The sequence below is a fragment of the Lynx rufus genome, unplaced genomic scaffold (assembly GCF_022079265.1).
Source record: "Lynx rufus isolate CCGP_SWC_20201006 ecotype Redwood Valley unplaced genomic scaffold, mLynRuf1.p SCAF_3, whole genome shotgun sequence".
Taxonomy (NCBI): domain Eukaryota; kingdom Metazoa; phylum Chordata; class Mammalia; order Carnivora; family Felidae; genus Lynx; species Lynx rufus.
The window spans coordinates 91,653,703-91,677,283 of NW_025814845.1; the positions used below are offsets into that span (position 1 = coordinate 91,653,703).

The 23,581-nt window shown below is 39.3% G+C and overlaps 1 pseudogene; it reads left to right on the plus strand.

Annotated features, from left to right (window-relative positions):
* The first annotated feature begins 20,676 nt into the window (after nt 1-20,676).
* On the plus strand, nt 20,677-21,150 carry LOC124520660 (40S ribosomal protein S23-like; annotated as a pseudogene).
* The last annotated feature ends 2,431 nt before the right edge of the window (nt 21,151-23,581 follow it).

Sequence of the window (23,581 nt, forward strand, 5' to 3'; positions counted from 1 at the left end):
TATTCTTTAATTCATTTAATTAAAGAAATACTTAGTCTTTGCTACACATTTGACCCTGACAAACAGCTACAAATAAAAGGTAAGGCATCCTGCCCTTGAGCAGTTTACAGCCTTGGGGAAGACCCACAAGCCAACATAATCATGATACTATGTAAGTAATGTAACAAGTAGCTCCAGATTATGTGGGATACATTCCTAAAAGCTTACTCATGATAATTGAGTGACCTTCCAAGGTTTCTATGAACCTTTAATTTGGGGGGCGGGGGGGTAAGTGAATTTCCTTTTTATCTAACACTTAGCACATAGTAATTGTTTAATACATATTTGTTTAATTGAGTTAAATTGAATATGTGTTTCAAGATGTTCCCCCAGGATGGGTGTTACAGTTTGCTCCAATGAAGGATATTTTCTTACTCAACTTGCTGATTCTCAGTGTTCACATTCCTTTTTTTTTGTAAGTGCTTCCTATGTACCTGTCTTCATGTATTTTGGTGGGATTTAGTTTCTTAACTGCAAAACTAATTTTATTTAAGCACCTTACAGTAGCTCAGTACCACTCATTGGTCATTGTCTGTTGTTAGTAGTTGTTGAAACTAAAGCACTTGTCAAAGGTTATAATACCTAATCTGAGATTTAAGTTCAGTTTCTCTTATTCTAAAGACCACACATTTAACAACTGTGATACCTCCCTTCTTAACCACCTTCCCGCCTTTCTCCTTTTCTTCCTTATTTTATTCTTTCTAGCCAATGTTTTCCATGTTATGGTAGAGATGTACTGTAGTTTATTTAACCATGCTTCTATTGGACAAGTAGTTGTCTGCTTTTTTACTACCAAGAGCAATGCTGCAATGAACATCATGTCCACCTTATTGAAATGTATTTGCGGGATAGATTTCTGGAATAGGAATTGGGACAAAGATATCTTTTAGGGGTGCCTGGCTGACTCCTTTGGTAGAACATGAGTTCAAGCCCCATGATGGGCATGGAGCCTACTTAAAAGTTAAAAATACATATATATCTTTTATATTAGTATGTCTGAAATAGCCCAAAATGGTGTATAAATTTTCACTGGGCAACAATTACATTTTCCTTTTTTTTTTTTTTTTTTAATCTAAACTCTTACTAATACAGAATCTGGGGTGCCTCGCTGGCTCACTCAGCAGAGCATGCACCTGTTGATCTCAGGGTTATGACTTGGAACCCCTCTTTGGGCATAGAGTTTACTTTTTAAAAAGTACAGGTTGAGCACCTGGGTGGCTCAGTCAATTAAGCATCCAACTCTTGGTTTTGGCTCAGGTCATGATCTCATGGTTCTTCAGATTGAGCCCGTCAGGCTCCACGCTGATAGCTCAGAGCCTGCTTGGGATTCTCTCTCTCCCACTCTCTCTGCACCTTCCCCCCTTGTGCCTATGCTTGTTCACTCTTGAATAAACTATTAAAAAAAGTACAGGTTCTAATCATAATCAGTCGTTTTCGTTTTTCCCGATCTAAACATGAAAATGTGAAGTGTATTCATGATAAATATGATCATGACGTGAGCCAAAAACAAGATTCAGATACTTAACTGACTAAGCCACCTGGGTGCCCCAACAAATTATTATTTGTAGATTTTTATGGCATGGATAATTTCTTTTTAAGGACTGAACTGCAGAACTTTTTATGTTAACATATCCTTATAAATATGTTCTCCCATTCAACCACTTGCCTTTCAACTTGGTTTATAATACATTTGTTGTATAAATATTTTATATTTTTACAGAGCCGTATCTTTCAGTCTGCTTTTTACAAAATAATTTCCCAGTCTGGAGTCTGTATCCTGCCTTCTTTTCTTATTTTCTCGTGTTCAGAATATTGACAGATAAGCAGGAATCTTTGAGTTAGCATGAGACTTTGTGGACAAGTGCAATCTTTTTTTTTTTTTTTAACATTCATTTTTGTGAGACAGAGCATGAGTGGGGGAGGGGCAGAGAGAATTCAAAGCAGGCTCCAGGCTCTGAGCTGTCAGCACAGAGCCCGATGTGGGGCTCGAACCCACGAACCGTGAGATCATGACCTGAGCTGAAGGCAGATGTTCAACCAACTGAGCCACCCAGGTGCCCCGCGGACAAATACAATCTTAATTAAAGCAATACCTTTCTTTAAAAAATAAGTCACAAATTTTATTTTTTTTTAATACCTTGGGAAGTTTATAATATAAAGAGAATTAAAATGAAAAAGTAGGAAGCAGTCACACTAGAAGAGTCCACACTATCATTTTTATTTATTCCCCATTTGTCTGATGACTGACTTATTGGTACAAACAAGATTGTCTCATTTATGCAGCTGCACAAGTTATGCACCAGTGCTAGCATTTGCATAGAGTACGATGTGAAGGTGTTCTTGGAGGTATACAGTGCACAGTCTGCACACTGTACATGACAGCCCAGTGATCCTTAGCTTTTTCTGTTTTGTGATTGAGACCATCCTTACACTGCTGGGGAAATAAGACAAAAAACTAACATTCTTGAAATTACCACAGTACTCCAGGTCTGAGGTGATCCAAACCTGGAGACTTGGTTTATATTACAGAGCAGGTTATCAAAATAGGGACTTTCAAGTATAGACATTATACTAGGGATCTCTAAATGTCAACCTGAGGTTTTGCAACCATTATAGGAAAAATTTCTATAGCAATACTTACAACTATAATATATATAACTATATTGTGAATGTCTACCGAAATGTTTTAGATTTGCTCTATCTTGACTAACCAGGGCTTGGTCTTAAAAGTTGTGTTTTGGGGGCACCTAGCTGATCCAGTGGGTAAAGCATGAGACTCTTACTAATCTTGGGGTCACAAGTTCAAGCCCCATGTTGTGCACAGAGTTTAGTTTTTACTTTATATTTTTTTTAATTTTTTTTTATGTTTATTTATTTTTGAGAGAGACAGAGTGTGAGCAGGTGAGAGCCAGAGAGAGAAGGAGACACAGAATCTGAAACAGGCTCCAGGCTCTGAGCTGTCAGCACAGAGCCTGACACAGGCTCGAACCCACAAACTGTGACATCATGATCTGAGCTGAAGTCGGGTACTTAACCGACTGAGCCACCCAGGTGCCCCCAGAGTTTAATTTTTGAAAAAGCATCTGGGTGACTCTGTCCATTGAGCATCCAACTCTTGATTTCCACCCAGGTCATGATCTCATGGTTGTGAGATCAAGCCCCATTTCAGCTATGTGCTGAGAGTGGAGTTTGCTTAAGATTCTCTCTTTTTACTCTGCCCTTCTCCCATGAGCATGTGCGTGGTCACTTTCTATTTATCTGGAAAAAAAAAGTCAACTACACTCACTTAACATGGCGCCCAAACTCGTCCCAAGATCAAAAGTCATATGCTGTACTAACCAAGCCAGCCAGGCACCTCAGGCATAGAGCTTACTAAAAATATATATAATAATGTTTTCATATTTGAATAGCTTATTGAAATGATAATATTTATTGGCTTAAAATATTACTAAACTTAATTTCATTTGCTTTTTTTTAACCTTTTTAATGTTGCTATAGAAAATTTTATTTTTTTAATTTGTTTTTAATGTTTATTTTTGAGGAAGAGAGAGTATGCACACACGAGTAGGGGAGGGGCAGTGAGAGAGGGAGACAGAGGGTAGGAAGCAGGCTCAGGCTGTGTGCAGACAGGAGAGAGCCCATGCAGGGCTCTCCAACTCAGAAACCTTGAGATCATAACCTGAGCTGAAGTCAGATGCTTAACCAACTGAGCTGCTCAGGAACCCCCGCTAATAGAAAACTTTAAATTACTTACATGCCTCACATTATATTTCAGTAAGATAGCACTGACTTGGAGAAACCACAATACAACTGGAATCAGTGGTAGTATTTATAGTAATAGCTTTTATACTGACTCAGTTACTGAAAGAATCAACTGAAAATATCCAAATGCTTATTGCTCTACAAAAGACTTAGTCGATACTAGGAAAAGAAAAGTCTGTTCTAGGTCTTACCATTTGGTAAGGTTTGTTATCTTTTGATTGGAATAGATCTGAATTTGTATTTCTGTAAGTCCCTAGTGGGGTAACTAAATAAAAATTGTCGGGGGTGCCTCGCTGGCTCAGTTGGTAGAACATGCAACTCTAGATCTCAGGGTTGTGAGTTCAAGCCCCATGTCAGGCATAGAGCTTAAAAAAAATTATCAGGATTTAAGGGGATTCTCCTCCCCTATACCTGAAGAACTTTTCATGAAATTACTTAGTAACCAAACACACACCTGCCTAATCCTTATTTTAACTAAAGTGATACTTAGAAAAATTGGGTGAATGTATTAAAATTAATCTTGATATACTGTGGGTTAACTAGTGAATTCATTATATAATTGATGAATTAGATTTTGGATCCAATGGATATGGTCAAATAATGTTTATCTTACAGTACTTAAGTATTACAAAATCCAAGGGTACCTGGGTGGCTCAGTCGGTTGAATGACTGACTTTGGCTCAGGTCATGATCACATGGTTAATGAGTTCGAGCCCTGCATATAGCTGGCTGCAGTCAGCCTGGGGCCCTCTTCAGATCCTCTGTCCCTCCGTCTCTGCCCCTCCCCCACTTGTGCTCTTTCTCTCTCAAAAATAAGTATTACAAAATCCATTATTTCTGTTGCAATATAATAAATCTTGGCCCACAAAGGTGTGCAGGAAGTATAACTTTATATTTTTATAATTCAACTTAATTTCAATTTCAAGCCCTACTTTCTACAAAATTCTTAACCTCAGTCAATGTAGGGTTCTCTCCCTTTTTCTTAAAAGTTGAGTCAATATTAGATGCTTATGCAATACCAAGTGGGAGGGGCACCTATTTGTTTCCAGTCCTATTATCTGAGAAGGCCACTGCCCCAGTTCCAAGTCATTCATTCACTCCAGGTTTATAAGTATCCCTTGTTCCTGCGTACTTAGCCCAAAAGTTCTCATGCCACTTCTCAAGCATGCTCACGACTGGTAAATAACTACAGAGCTTTTGTGCTGTGCTATAACTTGCCCATCTCATGAAGTAAACACTCCGTGACTGTTGATTTACTTCTCTTCACCTGTCAGAGTAAGGATAGGTCAGTATGGGACCCAGCAATATATTTACAGAATAAGTATGCAAGAAAAAAAAATCAGAAGAAAGAATAAGTGTGCAAGAGCAAGTGAGAAATATTTTGTTTTTGAGAGAGCACAATGGGAGGGGCAGAGAGAGGGCGACAGAGGATCTGAAGCGAGCTCTGTGCTGACAGCAGAATGCCCCAATGTGGGTCTTGAACTCAGGAACCACAAGATCATGACCTGAGCTGAAGTCAGATGCCCAACTGACTGAGCTACCCATATGCCCCTTCTCTTTGGTTTTTGTTTGTAAGTAGGCTTTACACCCAATGTGGGGCCAGAACTCATGAAAATGAGATCAGGAACCGAATGTCCTACTGACTGAGCAGTCAGATGCCCTATTTACTATTTTTTGGTTGCAAGAAATAGAAACTACACTAGATTAAGCAAAGGGGAAAAAAAATATTGTAAATACAAGGGAAACTTGTGAAATCTGAGAAAGAAGTAAATGAAGTACAGGAGCCAGGACAGCTCTGGATTTCCTCACAGATTTTAGAGAAGCTACTTCAAATTACTGTTCAGTCGATTCAGCAACAATGTTCTCCAGGCTCATGGACTCTCAGTTCAAAATTCCCATTTCCCTTAGGAGACCCAACTCTCCTGACCAAGCTTGGGTCGAGTCGAGTGCATTCTTGCATTATTATTAATTATAATAAGTAGATATTCTGAAAGACGACTACAGGTTTAGGATTCATTCTTCAAGACGACAGCAAAGGTTGTTAGCTGACCTTTGTTACCATCTCTTGTATCAGTAGAGTTAAGAAAACAGCACATGTAAAAATGCTAAAGGAGGAACTTGCCTGGTGTGTTTGAAAAATCTCAGCAGTTGAAGAAAGTTCATAAAAAGAAAATAGGGAAAGATAAAGAATAGGATAGGTTGATAAGGATCGGTCTATAGAAATTTTTTGAATGTTAGATTCAGGGATTTACCCTGTAGCAACTGTAGATTTTAGACAAGGGAAAGATATCAAAGTATCAGTGTAAAAAACCAGCATCAATATGTCAACTATTGGAAGGAAAGAAGGAAGAAACAAGTAAGTGTCTGGCTCTTGATCTCAACTCAGGTCTTAATCTCAGTTTTGTGAGTTCAAGACCTGTTATGGGCTACAAGCCCAACATGGAGCTTACTTTAAAAAAAAAAGTGTCAGGGTTGGGGGTGGTGCCTGGGTGGCTCAGTCGGTTAAGCGTCTGACTCTTGCTTTTGGCTCAGGTCATGATCTCACGGTTCATGAGTTTGAGCCCCACGTCAGGCTCTGTGCTGACAGTTGTGAGCCTGTTGGGATTCTGTCTCCCTGTCTGCCCCTCCTCTGCTTGCTCTCTCTCTCTCTCAAAAATAAATAAACGTTTTAAAAAAAAGTTCTTAAAAAAAAAAACTATTAGACTATTTCAGTCATGAAGCAGTGGAGTTCAGAGAAAATGAAAAAGATGTTATGAATGCAAGGTCTAGGTCAGAAGGGCTAACAGTCCTTGGTGACTGATCAGATAAAAAATGGTGGAAATGGAAGAGTAAAAGCTATGTAAGAAATTCTAGGCTAGGTGACAGAACACAACAATTGATTTTAAAAAATAAAATAAGTTCGAGACCCACATCAGGCTCTGCACTGACCATGCAGAGCTTGCTTCGGACTTTCTCTCCCTCTATCTCTGCCCCTTCCCCACACACAAGCTCTCTCTCTCTCAAAATGAACTATAAATAAATAAATAAATAAATAAATAAGGTTGATGAGAGTTGATTTTCAGGAGGTGTGCTGGTGGGGTGAGGATATAATTAGCAACTTTTTAACATGTTAATTTGAGGGTGGAGTTCTGTATGAAAATGTGCTACAAACTGTTGGACGAATAGAAACTACAATCATAATACAAGAGGCCAAATACAAGGATTTTGGGTTTCTCCCAAATAGCTGTGTATAAAAACTGATGCCAGAGCAATGTCTGGGAATGTAAGGTTGTATGTGTTAGTCATACATTTGTAACAACTATATATTTAGTTGTTTAAATATGCAGAAGCACAGAGCTAAAACTCAGTAAAAGTAACCAAGCTAATCACTTTATGTTGCATAAAGCACCACTGTTTATGTCCTATAAAGCACAGCACCAACAACTACCTTGTCAACTTCTTAAGAAGCACAACATGTATACTGAAAACTGTACTTTGTGTTTTTGTTTGTTTTTTGAAGCTTAGTAAAGATCAATGAAATTTTACAAAAGGAACACATAGGTAAGCAGCACCCAAATCAAGAACTATCATCATGAGCACCCTCAGAGTCCCTCTTCCAGCCACCCCCACTCCCTCCACAAAGGGAGGAGACTTAGCATAGATTACTTTCATCTGATTTTGTACTTTATATAAGTAGAATCAAATGTTTAGATGTTCTTTTGTGTCATTGGTGTGGTCATTCCAGGAAAAACTCTAAATCTTCAAAAAAGAACTAGTTCTTCACATTACTGTATGTTTATCCAATTGAATGCTTTGCAGAGGTTAAGATTGAAGTGGAGGAAAGATGTTACAAGTCAGTAATAGAGTATGAGCCCATCTGGGTAAATATATTAAAGATAATGTATCTACTTCAAAAAGCATTTATCATATTTGTGCTGTTGCATACATTAAAAACATTTTATTATTATTATTTTAATGTTTATTTATTTTGAGAGAGACGAGGCAAGCCAGGGGATGGACAGAATCCCAAGAGAGAAAATCTCAGGGCTCAAACTCAAGAAGCTTGAGGTCATGACTTAAACCAAAATCAAGAGTCAGACATTTAACCCACCAATCCACCCAGATGCCCCTTTACATTAAACACATTTTAGAATACTACATAGGAAATTGATAACTGTGATGCCTTTGGTGAAGATGACCTGAAGTAAAGACAGACTTTTGGGGGGCTCCTGGGTGGCTCCATCGGTTGAGAGTCCTACTCCAACTCAGGTCATGATCTCAGGGTCTGTGGGCTCGAGCCCCCATAGGACTCTGTGCTGACAGCTCAGAGCCTGGTGCCTGCTTTGGATTCTGTGTCTCCCTCTCTCTCCTTGCCCCTCCCCTGGTTGCACTCTTTCTCTCTCTCAAAAATAAATAAACATAAAATATTTTTTTAAAAAAAACAGACTTTTTAATTTTAGCTCTTTGTGTCTTTAATTTTAACAACCATGTATTTTGTTCAATTAAAAAAAACATGAGTAGAAAGTTGAAGAATCCTTTAAATACAATCCTCGCATTTAATTTGAGAACCCTTGTTGACTACTGTGGTAATAAAACATTGGCCCAAGAACTTAAATCACAGCACTGAAAATGTCTGAAAATTCTAGGAGTAACTGGTGACCCACTTAAAACTGTTGATTTAAGCTGTTAAAATTGTTGATTTAAACTTTGAATCAGGCCATTTTCACAGTCATGATTTTCAAGCTCCCAGAATAAAATCAGAATAATTAGTATGCATATCTATTACTCAGGAAATCCAAACAGTTTTAAAAGAAAGTAATGGAAAAAACAAAAAGAAAAGAATGTTTGGGAGCTTTAGCTGCTATTACTAAGGAAACCAACTCCATTTGCCCTGTCACTGGATTTTAAAAAAGAAAACCAAGTTTGATAAACAATAAGGAAGAAAGACTTAAGAAAGTGAAGAAAGATTTTTAAATTCTCGCAAGTACTGAAAATAACTTTTTTTCTTTTTTTAAGTAGGCCCCATGCCCAACATGGTATTTGAACTCACAACCCAGAGATTAAGACTCACATGCTATACCAACTGAGCCAGCCAGCACTCCCCTGTCCCCCAGTTGGGGTTGTGAGTTCAAGCCCCAGGTTGGATATAGAGCCTACTTAAATTTTTTTTCAAAAAACAAAAAACAAAAAAAAAATTTGCCTATTATATTTGAGTTACATAAATAACACAAATTTATTAAGGAAAAAATTAGAAATTGTATGAGAACAAAACAGAAAAGAAAGTCACCAAAATTTTATACAGGTTATTACACTTTCATAACCTCCTATGTTTAGTGAATAGTATACTGTAAAGATTTTTCTGTCAATAGATATTACCTTCTCCAAGTGAGGTTTATGTTTTATTTTTATTTTTTAAGATTTTATTTTTAAGTAATCTCTACACCCAATGTGGGGCTCAAACTTAAAATCCTAAAATCAAGAGTTGCATGTTCTGAGTGAGCAGGCCAGGTGCCCCTCCAAATCATGTTTTTAATCTACAAAATATGGACAGTAATACTATGTACTGTGTAGCACAGGCCTGGCATATGATAATCATTCAAAAATAGCATCTTTTTTTTTTTTTTTTTTTTTTAAAGCACCTGGGGGTGTTCAGTCATTAAGCATCTGACTTCAGCTCAGGTCCTAATCTCATGGTTTGTGAGTTCAAGTCCTACATTGGTTGCGCTTGAGCACCACAGTGGGTGAGCTCAAGCCCTGCTTTGGGTGAACATGAGCCCCACTTCGGGTGAACCCCACTTCCCTCTCTCTCTCTCTCTTTTCTCCTCTTGGGATTCTCTCTGTCCCTCACTCACATGCGCCCCCCCCCAAATAAATAAATAAATAAATATTTATTTATTTTGAGAGAAAGAAAAGAATATGAGAGGGGCAGAGAGAGGGAGAGAGAGAAACCCAAGCAGGCTCTGCACTGCCAGCATGGAGCCCAGTGAGGGGCTTGAACCCACAAACCACAAGATCATGACCTGAGAAGAAACCAAGAGTCAGACACTAGACTGAGCCACCCAGGTGCCCCACATTGTTATTTTTATTTTTATTTATTTTTATTATTATTATTTCTTTATTTTTGAGAGAGAGAGAGAGTGCGCAAGTGAGCAAGGGGCAGGGTGGGGAGGTGGAATCCCATGAGGGGCAGACAGAGACAGGAAAAGAGAAGTGGGGCTTACCTGGGGCTCGTGTGTGTTTCTTTTTTTTTTTTTTTAACCCAAAGCAGGGCTTGTGTTGACCGGAAGTAGGCCTCAAGCTTGCCCCATGTGGAACTCAAAATGTGAGATCATGACCTGAGCCCAAGTCAGAAGCTTAACGGCTGAGCTACTTAGGCACCCCTACATTGTTATTTTTAATAGCTACTTAATACCCTTTATGTTATTTACTATAGCTTCTTTTTTTTTTTTTTAATTTTTTTTTTCAACGTTTATTTATTTTTGGGACAGAGAGAGACAGAGCATGAACGGGGGAGGGGCAGAGAGAGAGGGAGACACAGAATCGGAAACAGGCTCCAGGCTCTGAGCCATCAGCCCAGAGCCTGATGCGGGGCTCGAACTCACGGACCGCGAGATCGTGACCTGGTTGAAGTCGGACGCTTAACCGACTGTGCCACCCAGGCGCCCCTATAGCTTCTTTTTTAAAGATTTTTTGTTTTTAGAAATTTTATTTAACTATTTTTTATTATTTTAGAGAGAGTGGGGAGTAAGGGGAGGGGGCAGAGGAAGAGAGAATCAAGCAGGCTCCATGGTCAGTGCAGATCCCGAATCAGGTCTCAATCTCATGACCTGAGCAGAAATCAAGAGTTGGATGCTTAACTGACTGAGCCACCCAGACACGCCAAGATTTTTTTTTTAATTTTAGTTGTAAGTAGTTTTTATCTGTACCCAATGTGGGGCTCAAACTTACAACCCTGAGATCAAAAGGCACATGCTCTACCGAATGAGCCAGCCAGGCACCCCCTACTATAACCTATTAATGAAACAATTATTGCTTGACATTTGGTTTCCTAATTTTCTTTTAATTTGAAAAAAATTTTTTTTAACGTTTGTTCATTTTTCAGAGACAGAGACAAAGTGTGAGTGGGGGAGGGGCAGAGAGAGAGGGAGACACAGAATCTGAACCAGGCTCCAGGGTCTGACCTGTCAGCACAGAGCCTGATGCAGGCCTCGAACTCACAGACCACAAGATTGTGACCTGAACCAAAGTCCAATGTTTAACCGACTGAGCCACCCAGGTGCCCCTCTAATTTTTTTTATTATTATGTGTGTGTGCTTAGAAAAAATTCCTAGAAGTGTTTATGACAGGCAAGGGGTGCAGTACAAAGAAAGTGAAGGAAGTGGTCCATGAATTCCTAAGGGCCTGCTAAATATTTCTAAACGCATTTTTCCCCCTTCTATAAAGTTCATATGGTTTGTGCCATGCATGTCAAGTACTTATGTTGCTACCATGACCATGACTGACTAGACCAGAGCCAAAAGCAAATGTGTGGCCTAGACCTGGGGGAGGCCAAGTGTCTCTGGGGTGTCTGGGAGTCAAATCCCATCCAGTTGGTTTGTCACTGGACCCAGCATCACCTTCTCTCCTGGGTGATAGGTGTCTCGATGAACAGACCGAGCTCCTGCGGTGCTGCTCCAAGAGGATTGCTCTTATCCAAAGCTTGACTGAATGGCTGAGGAGCTGACATCTGTGTCTTATACTGAAGAGACATGAGTATGTCTCTCTTCTATGACTCTAGAACCTGATCTTTCATCTTTAAAATGAAATAGGAGGGGTGCCTGGGTGGCTCAGTCGGTTGAGCGGCCGACTTCGGCTCAGGTCATCATTTTGCGGTCCGTGAGTTCGAGCCCCGCGTCGAGCTCTGTGCTGACAGCTCAGAGCCTGGAGCCTGCTTTGGATTCTGTGTCTCCCTCTCTCTTTTTTAAACGTTAAAAAAAACAATTTTTTTTTTTTAAATGAAATAGGAGAAACTGGAAGGAACACCTTACGAGACATATTAAGGCACTATAAATTTGTCTTCGTTCTGAATACAATGGTTGTACTTCGGAGCACTAGCTGAACTGTTGCTCTCTATCCGTGCCAGCATAAATACTCATACATCCTGTTTCTTCCCAGTTGTGGGTTCAGTGTTTGACTGAGCTGATTGAGAACACTGTCTCTCTGGGGTGACTGGGTGGTAGCTCAGTCAGTTGAGTGTCCGACTCTTGATTTTGCCTCTGGTCATGATCCCAGAGTTGTGAGATGGAGCCCTGTGTCATTGAGCCTGCTTAAGATTCCTTCTCTTTCTCTCTCTTCCCCTCTGCGTCTCTACCCCACTCGAGCTCTCTCTCTCTCTCTGCCTCTCTGCCTCTCTCTCTCTCACTCAAATAAAAAAATTAAATAGGGGTGCCTGAGTGGCTCAGTTGGTTAAGCATCCTACTCTTGATCTCAGCTCAGGTCATGATCTCATGGTTCATGGGATAGAGCCCCAGCTCAGGCTCTGTGCTGACAGCTCAGAGCCTGCTTGGGATTCTCTCTGCCCCCTCCCCCCCCCTCAAAATAAATAAACACACTTAAAAAAATGAAATAAAGGAGCCCACCTGGGTGGCTCAGTTGGTTAAGTGGCCAACTTCAGCTCAGGTCATGATCTCGTGGTTTGTGAGTTCAAGACCCACATCAGGCTCTATGTGGACAGTTCAGAGCCTGGAGCCTGCTTCAGATTCTGTCTCTCTCTCTCTCTCTCTCTCTCTCTCTCTGTCTCTTTCTATCTGCCCCTCCCCCCACTCATGCTCTGTCTCTTTCTCTGTCTGTCAAAAATAAACATACATACATACATACATACATAAATAAAGTGGTTTTAAAAAAATCACAGCCTTTCTGGGGTTCCTGGCTGGTTCAGTCAGTAGAGCATATGACTCTTCATTTCAAGTTTCTGAGTTCAAGCTCCACATTGAGCATAGAGCTTACTTTAAAAAAATATTTAAAAACAATGAAACAAACAAAACCACAGTCTTTCTAAGAATAAGCTGTCCAAAAGCCTCTGATCACATCGTACTATTGACTTGAATTCCCCATTGGTCCCACCCAGGACTCTAATCCTCAAGACTATTCTTTGTTTTATGGACATATTTTGTTTTGGATGGTGCTGACTTTGGTCTCAGTTTTAATATATCATATATCAAATTAGATTACTCTTAAAGGAGAAAAGCTGACCTCAATATCAGTGAATAAATAGATTTTTCAGTTTAACAATGGACCCTATTCTCTATTATACACTTACCCTCTCTAACCAAAAACTATCCACTTTGGTTTTTCAGGTGGCCTAAAGGTCATCTCCCTATCCATATTTGATTACGAGTGTGTGGAAGAATGGGCCTAATTTATACATAGTGTATTTTTTAAATGCTTTTTTATTTTGAGAAAGAGCAAGGGGAAAGGGCAGAGAGAGAATCCCAGGCAGGCTCCATGCTGTCATGCTCACGGTCAGTGTAGAGCCCCCACAGGGCTCCATCCCACAATGGTGAGATCATGACCTGAGCTGAAATCAAGAGTCAGACACAACCGACTGAGCCACCCAGGTGCCACTAGAGTATATATTTTTAAAGATTTTGGGGGCGCCTGGGTGGCTCAGTCAGTTAAGTGGCCGACTTCGGCTCAGGTCATGATCTCGCAGTGAGTTCAAGCCCCGCGTCAGGCTCTGTGCTGACAGCTCAGAGCCTGGAGCCTGTTTCAGATTCTGTGTCTCCCTCTCTCTGACTCTCCCCCGTTCATGCTCTGTCTCTCTCTGTCTCAAAAATAAGTAAACGTTAAAAAAATAAAATAAAGATTTTTATTAAAAAAGTTTTTTTTAATGTTTATTTATTTTTGAGAGACAGAGAGAGAGTGCAAGCAGGGGAGGAGCAGAGAGAGAGGGAGACACAGAATCTGAAGCAGGTTCCAGGCTCTGAGCTGTCAGCACAGAGCCCGACACCGGGCTCAAACTCATGAACTGCAAGATAAGGACCTGAGCCTAAATCACTTAACCCACTGAGCCACCCAGGTACCCCAGAGATTTTTATTTTTAAGTAATCTCTACAGCCAACATGGGGCTTGAACTCACAACCCCAAGATCAGGAGTCGCATGCTCCACCCACTGAGCCAGCCATGTACCCCTATAGTGTATTTAATCCTCTATAATATATACCAGATATCGATTTCTTTCTGATTATAAAATAAATATAGTTAAGTGAAAAAGCAAGTTGAAGAGTAAAACAATTTCACTCATATAAAACATGTTTACATACATACAGATATAAAATATATATTTGCATACAAAAAATAGGGACAAATATAAGCCAAAATATTAACAGTGGCTATATCTGCAGAGTGGAATCTGGTGTGGATTTTCACGTTTTACTTTATTTTTTTTTAACATATATATATATTTTTTAAAATTTTTTTAACGTTTATTTTTGGCAGAGAGCACATGAGCGGGGGAGGGACAGAGAGAGAGGGAGACACAGAATCCGAAGCAGGCTCCAGGCTCTGAGCTGTCAGCACAGATCCTGACCTGGGGCTTGAACTTACGGAGTGTGAGATCATGACCTGAGCTGAAGTTGGACGCTCAATCGACTGAGTCACCCAGGTACACCTAACATATATTTTTTAATATTTATTTTTGAGAGAGAGAGAGACAGAGTGTGAGCAGGGGAGGGACAGAGAGAGAGGGAGACACAGAATCCGAAGTAGGCTCCAGGCACTGAGCTGTCAGCACAGAGCCTGACGTGGGGCTTGAACTCATGAACCATGAGATCATGATCTGAGTCGAAGTCAGTTGCTTAAACAACTGAGCCACCCAGGCGCCCCTTTCACTTTTTACTTTATACAACTCTGTATTAATTAATAATAAAAGTGAATACAGGTGTTTACTGTGCCAAGCACTATAGCAAGCACTATATATTTATAATTCATACTTAGAACAATCCTATGAGATAGATACATTTACATATGAAGAAACTGAGGATCAGAGAGATTAAGAAACTTGTCCAAGATCACAGGCTAATAAAAGGGAGAGCTGGGATTTTAAACCAGGTCTCCCCAGTGCCCAGATAAGTTCCTGGTGCATAGAAAGCATGTTGGTCATCTTGATAGATGCAGAGAAAGTATTTGACAAAATTCAACATCTTTCATGATAACACTCTCAACAAAGTAGCTATAGAAGCAATTTACCTCAACATAATAAACACTTTATATGACAAGCCCATCATACTTGTGAACATCATACTCCATGAAAAGCTGAAAGTCTTTCCTCTAAGATCCGGAATAATAAGACAAGGGTGCCCACTCCTACCACTTCTATTGACCATAACACTGGGAGTCCTAGCCAGAGCAACCAGGCAACAAAAAAGAAAGCACAAGGAAATAGAAAAGGAAGAAGGGAAATTGTGTTTGCAGGTGACATGCTTTTATATATGAAAAGAACCACAGACTCCACCAAAAACTGTTAATACTAATAAGTGAATTCAGTAAAGTTGAAGGATGAAAGATTGACACACAAAAATTTGTTGCGTTTCAAAAAAAAAATTTAAAAAAAAAAAAAAAAAAAAGAAGGGGCGCCTGGGTGGCGCAGTCGGTTAAGCGCCCGACTTCAGCCAGGTCACGATCTCGCGGTCCGTGAGTTCAAGCCCCACGTCAGGCTCTGGGCTGATGGCTCAGAGCCTGGAGCCTGCTTTCGATTCTGTGTCTCCCTCTCTCTCTGCCCCTCCCCCGTTCATGCTCTGTCTCTCTCTGTCCCAAAAATAAATAAACGTTGAAAAAAAAAAAATTAAAAAAAAAAAAATTTGTTGCGTTTCTGTTCACTAACAATGAACTATTTACAGTAGCATCAAAAAGAGTAAAATATGGAGTGCCTGGCTGGATCAGTCAATAGAATTTGCAACTCTTGATCTCAGGGTTGTGTGTTCAAGCTCTATGATGGGAATAGAGTTCACTTTAAAAAAAAAAAAAAGAATAAAATATTTAGGAAGAAATTTAACCAAGGAGCTGAAAGACATATTTACTAAAAACTATGACACTTTGATGAAAGAAATTGAAGAAGACACAAATAAACAGAAAGATGCCCTATGAATTGGAAGAATTAATATTGTTAAAATGTCCATATTACCCAAAGCTATCTACGGATTCATTGCAATCCCTATCAAAATTTCAGTGGCATTTTTCACAGAAACAGGAAAAAGAAGCCTAAAATTTGTATGGAACCACAAAAGACCTTGAATAGTCAAAGCAATCCTAAGAAAGAACAAAGCTAAAGGCATTTTGCTCTCTGATTTCAAACTATATTACAAAGCTATGTTGTTTTTTAAAAGTATGGTACTGGCATAAAAATAGACAAATAGACCAATGGAACAGAATAGAGAGCCTAGAAATAGACCCATGCACGTACAGTCAACTAATCTTTGACATGGCAACAAGAATTCACAATGGGTAAAGTATCTCAATAAATGGTGTGGGAAAACTGGAGAGACAAGTGGAAAATAATGAAATTAGACCTTATACCATACATAAAAATTAACTCAAAATGGATTAAAGTTTTAAATGTAGAACTTGGGGGGCGCCTGGGTGGCGCAGTCGGTTAAGCGTCCGACTTCAGCCAGGTCACGATCTCGCGGTCCGTGAGTTCGAGCCCCGCGTCAGGCTCTGGGCTGATGGCTCAGAGCCTGGAGCCTGTTTCCGATTCTGTGTCTCCCTCTCTCTCTGCCCCTCCCCCGTTCATGCTCTGTCTCTCTCTGTCCCAAAAATAAATAAACGTTGAAAAAAAAAAAATTAAAAAAAAAAAAATGTAGAACTTGGAACTATAAAACACCTGGAAGAAAACATAAGGAAAAGCTCCTTGATACTGGTCTTGGCAATGATTTTTTGGATTGGGCACCAAAAGCTTAGGCAACAAAGGCAAAAATAAACAAGTGGAACAATGTCAAATTGATAAACTTATGTACAGCAGAGGAAACAACAAACAAAATGAAAAAGCAACATATAAGAGCAGTGCCTGGGTGGACCAGGCAGTTAAGCATCTGATCTCATAGTTTGTGAGTTCAAGCCCTGCATGAGACTCTGCACTGACAGTGTGGAGCCTGCTTGGAATTCTCTGTCTCCCTCTCTTTCTCTGTACCTCCCTCACTCCTTCTTTCTCTCTCAGAAAAAGAAAGAAAGAAGAAAGAAAGAAAGAAAGAAAGAAAGAAAGAAAGAAAGAAAAGCAACGTATGGAATGAGAGAAAATATTTGCAAATCACATATCTGACATAAAATATAAGGAAATTATATAACTTGATAGCCAAAAAAAATCTGATTAAAATATGGGCAGAGGACCTAAATAAAGACATACAGATGGTACTGTATGTAGGTTCCTAAAAAGGTACTCAATATTAGTAATTATCAGGGAAATTAAAATCAACCACAAAAGATAGCACCTCACACATGTCAGCATGGCTATTGTGTATAGGACAACAGATACCAAGTGTTGGGAAGCGTGTGAAAAAACGGGAATACTTGTACACTGTTAGCGGGAATGTGAAGTGGTAACAGCCATTAGGGAAAACAATATGGAGATTCCTAAAAAATTTAAAAATAGTGCTACCATGTGATCTAGCAATCCCACTTCTGGGTATATATACAAAGAAAATAAAATCAGTATCTTGAAGAGATATTTGCACCCCCAAGTTCACTGCAGCATTTATTAACAATAACCAAGAAATGGAAACAACCAAATTGTCTGTTGACAAATGAATGCATAAGGAAAATGTGTTATATGGATGCAGTGGAATACTACTCGGCCATAAAAAAATGAAATCCTGCCATTGGTGACAACATGGGTAATCCTGGAAGACATTATGCTAAGTGAAATAAGTCAGGCACAGAAACACTGTATGATCTCACTTACGTGCATAATCTAAAAAAGTCAAATTCATAGAACTACAAAGTAGAATGGTGGTTGCCAGGGGCTGCAGGTGGTAGAAATGGGGTGATGTCAAAGGGCATAAACTTTCAGTTATAAGATAGTAAGTTCTGAGGATCTAATGATCTAATCTACACATGGTGACTGCAGTTAATAATACTGTATTGTATACTTGAAATGTACTATGAAAAGTAAATCTTCAGTGTTCTCATCATAAAAAAAGAAAAAATAAAAAGTTGGTAACTATGTGAGGTGATGTGTGTGTTAACTAACTTGACTGTGGTTATCATTTCATAATGTATACATAAATCATTGTATTGTGGGGCAACTGGGTGGCTCAGTCAGTTAGGCATCCGACTTCGGCTCAGGTCATGATCTCACGGTTCATGGGTTCGAGCCCCGGGTTGGGCTCTGTGCTGATGGCTCAGAGCCTGGAACCTGCTTTGGATTCTGTGTCTCCCTCTCTCTCTGCCCTTGCCCTGCTTATGCTGCCTCTCTCTCTGTGTCAAAAATAACTAAACATTAAAAAAAAAATTTTTTTAATTATTATATTGTACACCCTTAAGGAAAGATTAAACATTATGAATAAATTAAGCTTATTTTAATTAGCATCAGTAAGGTATTTTTGATTACTTAAATACTAAAAACAGAAGAAATATTCACTTACATGTATTATTAACTTCAAATTATTCCTATTTAGTGATACTGTGCATGCTGTTAGTACATCTTCAAGTACTGCCAGGGAATATATGTCAACATAAAGAATAAAATTCTTTTCAGTTATTCTTTAAATCAGATTTTAACTAATTCAGACATCTTTCTCCATTGGTTTAATTTGTGAGGCCAACATCTATGAAATCATATAGAAGTATATTAACTGTATATCTGGGTTCTACTGAGCATTTCTCCTCAGAGACGGCCATCTTTGTGGAATCTTTAGGGAGTATTTCATGTTGTTTATGATAGGGACTCAAAACCCTATTCTACCACTTACCAGCTAACTGCTTTTGGGAATTTTCTTCACCTTTTTCTGCCTCAGTTTTCCAAACTACGAAGTAGAGATTAGGCTAATACTCTATTGTAGAGCATGTGGGGAAAATTAAGTCAGTTAATAGGTCTCATGTGCTTAGTACAATATCGGGCATGTAGCAAGGGCTCTATACATACTCATTGCTATAAGAAAAAAGATTGGTATTTATATAAATAATACAATAATCTTTTAAGAAGGGATATGAGAAAAGTGATCATTCTATGCCATAGTACTTGTAAAGTTTATTTTTAAATTTTGAAAGAATTTTCAGGTCTCAAAGTAATATCATTTTGAGATGTGGAGTGAAAGAACAACAGAAAATGCTTATTGATTGGCCTATAAGCAAACATGAGTGATCTTTCTTTTCTGACACATTTTGCACATTTCTTTTACCTATTTTTTCTATGGATTCTTCTTATTCTGATGTCTTCAGTTTCTTAGCTAGTTCTTCGTATAATTACTCATTTTTATTATTTTATTTATTTTCTTACATTTATCCTTAAAAAACACACTTTCCATTAAGAATCAATAAAAGAGGTATACGATGGAGTATTACTAGGACTCAAAAAGAATGAAATCTTGCCACGTGCAACTACGTGGATAGAACTAGAGGGTATTATGCTAAGCGAAAGTAGTCAGAGAAAGACAAATATCATGACTTCACTCATACGAGGATTTTAAGAGACAAAACAGATGACCATAAGGGAAGGGAAACAAAAATAATATAAAAACAGGGAGGGGGACAAAACAGAAGAGACTCTTAAATATGGAGAGCAGAGGGTTACTAGAGGGGCTGTGGGAGGGGGGATGAGCTAAATGGGTAAGAGGCATTAAGGAATCTACTCCTGAAATCATTGTTGTACTATATGCTAACTAACTTGGATGTAAATAAAAAAAAAAAAGAATCAATAAAGTAGGAAGGGAACACCTGGCTGGTTCAGTCAGTTAAGCATCTGACTCTTGATTTTGACTCAGGACATGATCTCATGGTTCATGGGATTGAGCCACTGTGCTGATAGTGCAGAGCCTGCTTGGGATTCTCTCTCCCTCTCTCTACCCCTGCCCCCCCCTCAAAATAAATAAATGAAACAAAATCTCAGTCTCAAATCTACATAGATAATTAATTTAGAAAACTTCTTTAATTTCTGTAATACAGGTTTGCAGTATTAACTAATTTTCATTAATTATATACTTGCTGTTGTCATCTAAGCAGGAACTAAAAATTCCTGAACCTGAGGATGGGGTTCAATAGGTTAAATATTTTATTGATAGTTCTAAAAGTTCAGACTCTTACTGAGGCAGGGATAGATAGGTCTGAGAAAGGAAGGCTGCACTTGGAATAATCATGTGCAAAAAAGACACACAAGCATCATCTTGTAAATTATTGCTTATGTTACAGATGAGAAACAGAAGCCCTGAGTTGTTCAATTACTTATCCAAAGTCACAGGACAAATGGAGTTATCCCAGATGCTAGATTTAGGTGCTAAAGCCAACACCTAGGAGAAACACCACTAGTAGTCAAATTTATCCTAGGGAAAAAGAATCCCCCAGGAATATGCCTCGGTAGAAAAATTAATTCTCAAGGCACCTGGGTGGCTCAGTCAGTTAAGCGTCCAACTTCGGCTGAGGTCATGATCTCACGGTTCATAAGTTTGAGCCCCATGTCAGTCTCTATGCAGACAGCTCAGAGCCTGGAGCCTGCTTCAGATTATGTGTCTTCCTCTCTCTCTCTGCTCCTCCCCCACTCTGTCTCTCAAAAATAAATACATGTTAAAAAAGAAAAATGAAGTTCAATAGAGCCAATTTTCCTATTATTAGAAGCAGTCCCTGTTCCTTCCAATGGACACAGATGTATGTGAAGATCATGTCATGAGACAAGTGAATCTTGCTTTTGCTCAAGCCCATGGTGCTGGCAGGATGGGAAAGTGTCGTGGTCTTCATACTGCCAGGAAGCTCCGTAGCCACTGACGAGATCAGAAGTGGTACGATAAACAGTACAAGAAAGCCGATTTGGACACAGTCCTGAAGGCCAACCCTTTTGGAGGCTCTTCCCATGCGAAAGGAATTGTGCTGGAAAAAAGTAGGGGTTGAAGCCAAACGGCCAAATTTTGCCATCAGGAAGTGTGTCAGAGTCCAGCCGATCAAGAATGGCAAGAAAATCACCGCCTTTGTACCCAATGATGGTTGTTTGAATTTTATCGAGGAAAACGGTGAGGTTCTGGTTGCTGGATTTGGTTGCAAAGGTCATGCTGTTGGTGACATTCCTGGAGTTTGCCCTAAGGTCGTCAAAGTAGCCAATGTCTCTCTCTTTTGGCCTCATACAAAGGCAAGAAGGAAAGACCAAGATCTTAAGTTTTGATGATGAAAACATGACAATAAATTTTCATATACAACAACAACAAAAAGACAAGTGAATCTTTTTAAAATTTTTTTTTAACATTTATTCATTTCTGAGAGACAGAGAGAGTATGAATGGGGGAGGGGCAGAGAGGGAGACACAGAATCCAAAGCAGGTTCCAGGCTCTGAGCTGTCAGCACAGAGCCCGACGTGGGGCTGGAACCCACAAACCATGAGATCATGACCTGAGCCAAAGCTGGATGCTTAACTGACTAAGCCACCCATGTGCCCTAAACCTTTTTTTTTTTTTTTAAGATTTTATTTTTAAGTAATGTCTACACCGAAAGTGAGGCTCAAACTCACAACCAGAGATCAAGAAGTCACATGCTCTACCCACTGAGCCAGCCAGGCACCCCAAGTGAATCTTTAAGTGCTAAATCACACGCAAGTGTGGCTCAATGTTCACACTCAGAAAAGAATTTGGAAAATGAAGCCTGGGAAGAGTATATTCCTGTTTCCCAATTAAGACTTTCCCATATAAATTAAATTATCACACTCTCCTTTCTCTTCTCTTCTCCCTCTTCTTTACTTTTGTCCTTTTTCTCCCTCTCTCCTTTCTGAGCTTGGAGGATTTGTTATTTCAGGGAAATGCATGGATTTTCTTGACTCCACCAAGGTTGATGGGACTGTAGGACTCTATAAGAGATACTGGAATAGTGGAAACAGCGAAGAAAATACATGAATGACAATCATCTGTTATCGAGGAATGCCTGGTGACTTTCTTTGGTTTATATCACATAGGAAGTATTTACCATTTTTTTCTCACCATCCCAATGACTTACTCTCCCAAACCTCAGACCTCATTTCTCAGTACTTGAAACAGTTTGGGCCAAAAAACTATTTAAACACGTTGAACCAAATCTATGGGTTCTGCTCTTCAATACTTTGCTCTGCCGAGCTCTCAGAGTCCTTAACAAGTTTGAAAGCGTTCCATTTGGAAATCATCACTCCGCAGGGTATCGAGCCTTGGCAAAATTCCCTCACCAATTCATTATCCATCAGCTCTGCCCTTGATTTAAACTCACTACCTGTGGGGGTGTCTGGCTGACTCAGTCCATGGAGCCTGCCACTCTTGATCTTGGAGTTGTAGGTTCAAGTCCCACATTGGGTGTAGAGATTACTTAAAAATAAAATCTTATGGGGTGCCTGCATGGCTCAGTCGGTTAAGTATCCAACTCTTGATTTTGGCTCAGGTCACGATTTCATGGTTTATGAGACTGAGCCCCGAGTAGGGCTCTGTGCTGCCAGCGTGGAGCGTGCTTGGGACTCTCTGTCTCCCTCTCTCCCTGCCCCTCACCCACTCACTCGCCCTCTTGCACATGTTGTTGTTTTCCACCCCCCTCTCCCTTTCAAAAATAAATAAATAAGCATTTTTAATTAAAAAAATAAAATCTTAAAAAATAAAAAAAAAAAAAACTGAATTCACTAAGATATCCTGGAGTTATACAGACCCCAGAGTGAACAATTACTGCTCAATTATAGATGGCTTCTCATATATGTAGGATTTTAAAATTAAAAACAAAAATAGAATTCAGGATTAGAACTGGACAGTGTAGCATCACACTTTCACTTTTATTTAATGTATTTGGCATATCTAAAATATTAAGATTTTTAAGAGCTATTTTCAGCCCTGTTACTGCTCCAGTCAAAGACAGTGAAATGTGAGTAGAGATGCAATTGCATTAAATGAAGCTAACAGGGTTTGCAAAGCATATACAAGCAAGGGCTTCGCTGGGTTGACTAAGGTTAAGCAATGCAGCTTTAGAGCTCAATGTAGGTGGAAGGGGATCAGAAAAGTACTTCAGAAATACAGTGTTAAGACTGACTCAGGAAAACTTGAACTACTTTTGCATGACAGAATTCGGAGTATCAGTCAAAGGCTATTCTTCCTAGCACAAACTTACAATGGAACTATTTTACCCGGTGATGCTGGAGGAAATAGGACAGAGAGTTGTGAAAGCACCTGAAGTATACAAACAAAGGAAGAGAGGCATAATAGTGCAAATTATTTTACATCTTACAATAATTCTTGTTTTAAATGGCTTACACTGCCAGCTATGAAAACTTGTGGATTTTACTTCTATATCAATACTCATTTTGGATGTCAACCTTTTTTTTTTTTTTAATAGTTTTATCACATCACTGCCTCATTTGTGAATCTATCAAGATTTCCTGTTTACTGGTTACTATATCTCTTAGCTTAGCATTCTGGGCTCATTGTCAACTCCTCAACCTCATCTTTTGTTATTTCCTAACATGACCTTCTTCTTGAGCCAAGTTAATTGGCAGATAGCACCCAGCACATGACTTGCTAGTTCCTCTCTGTGGGCCCTTGGAAAAGCCATTCCTTAAATGTGGAATGGCTTTGCCACTCTCTGCCAATCTATATCCATCACTTCCTCTCAGTGCTGATCCAAAACTTAA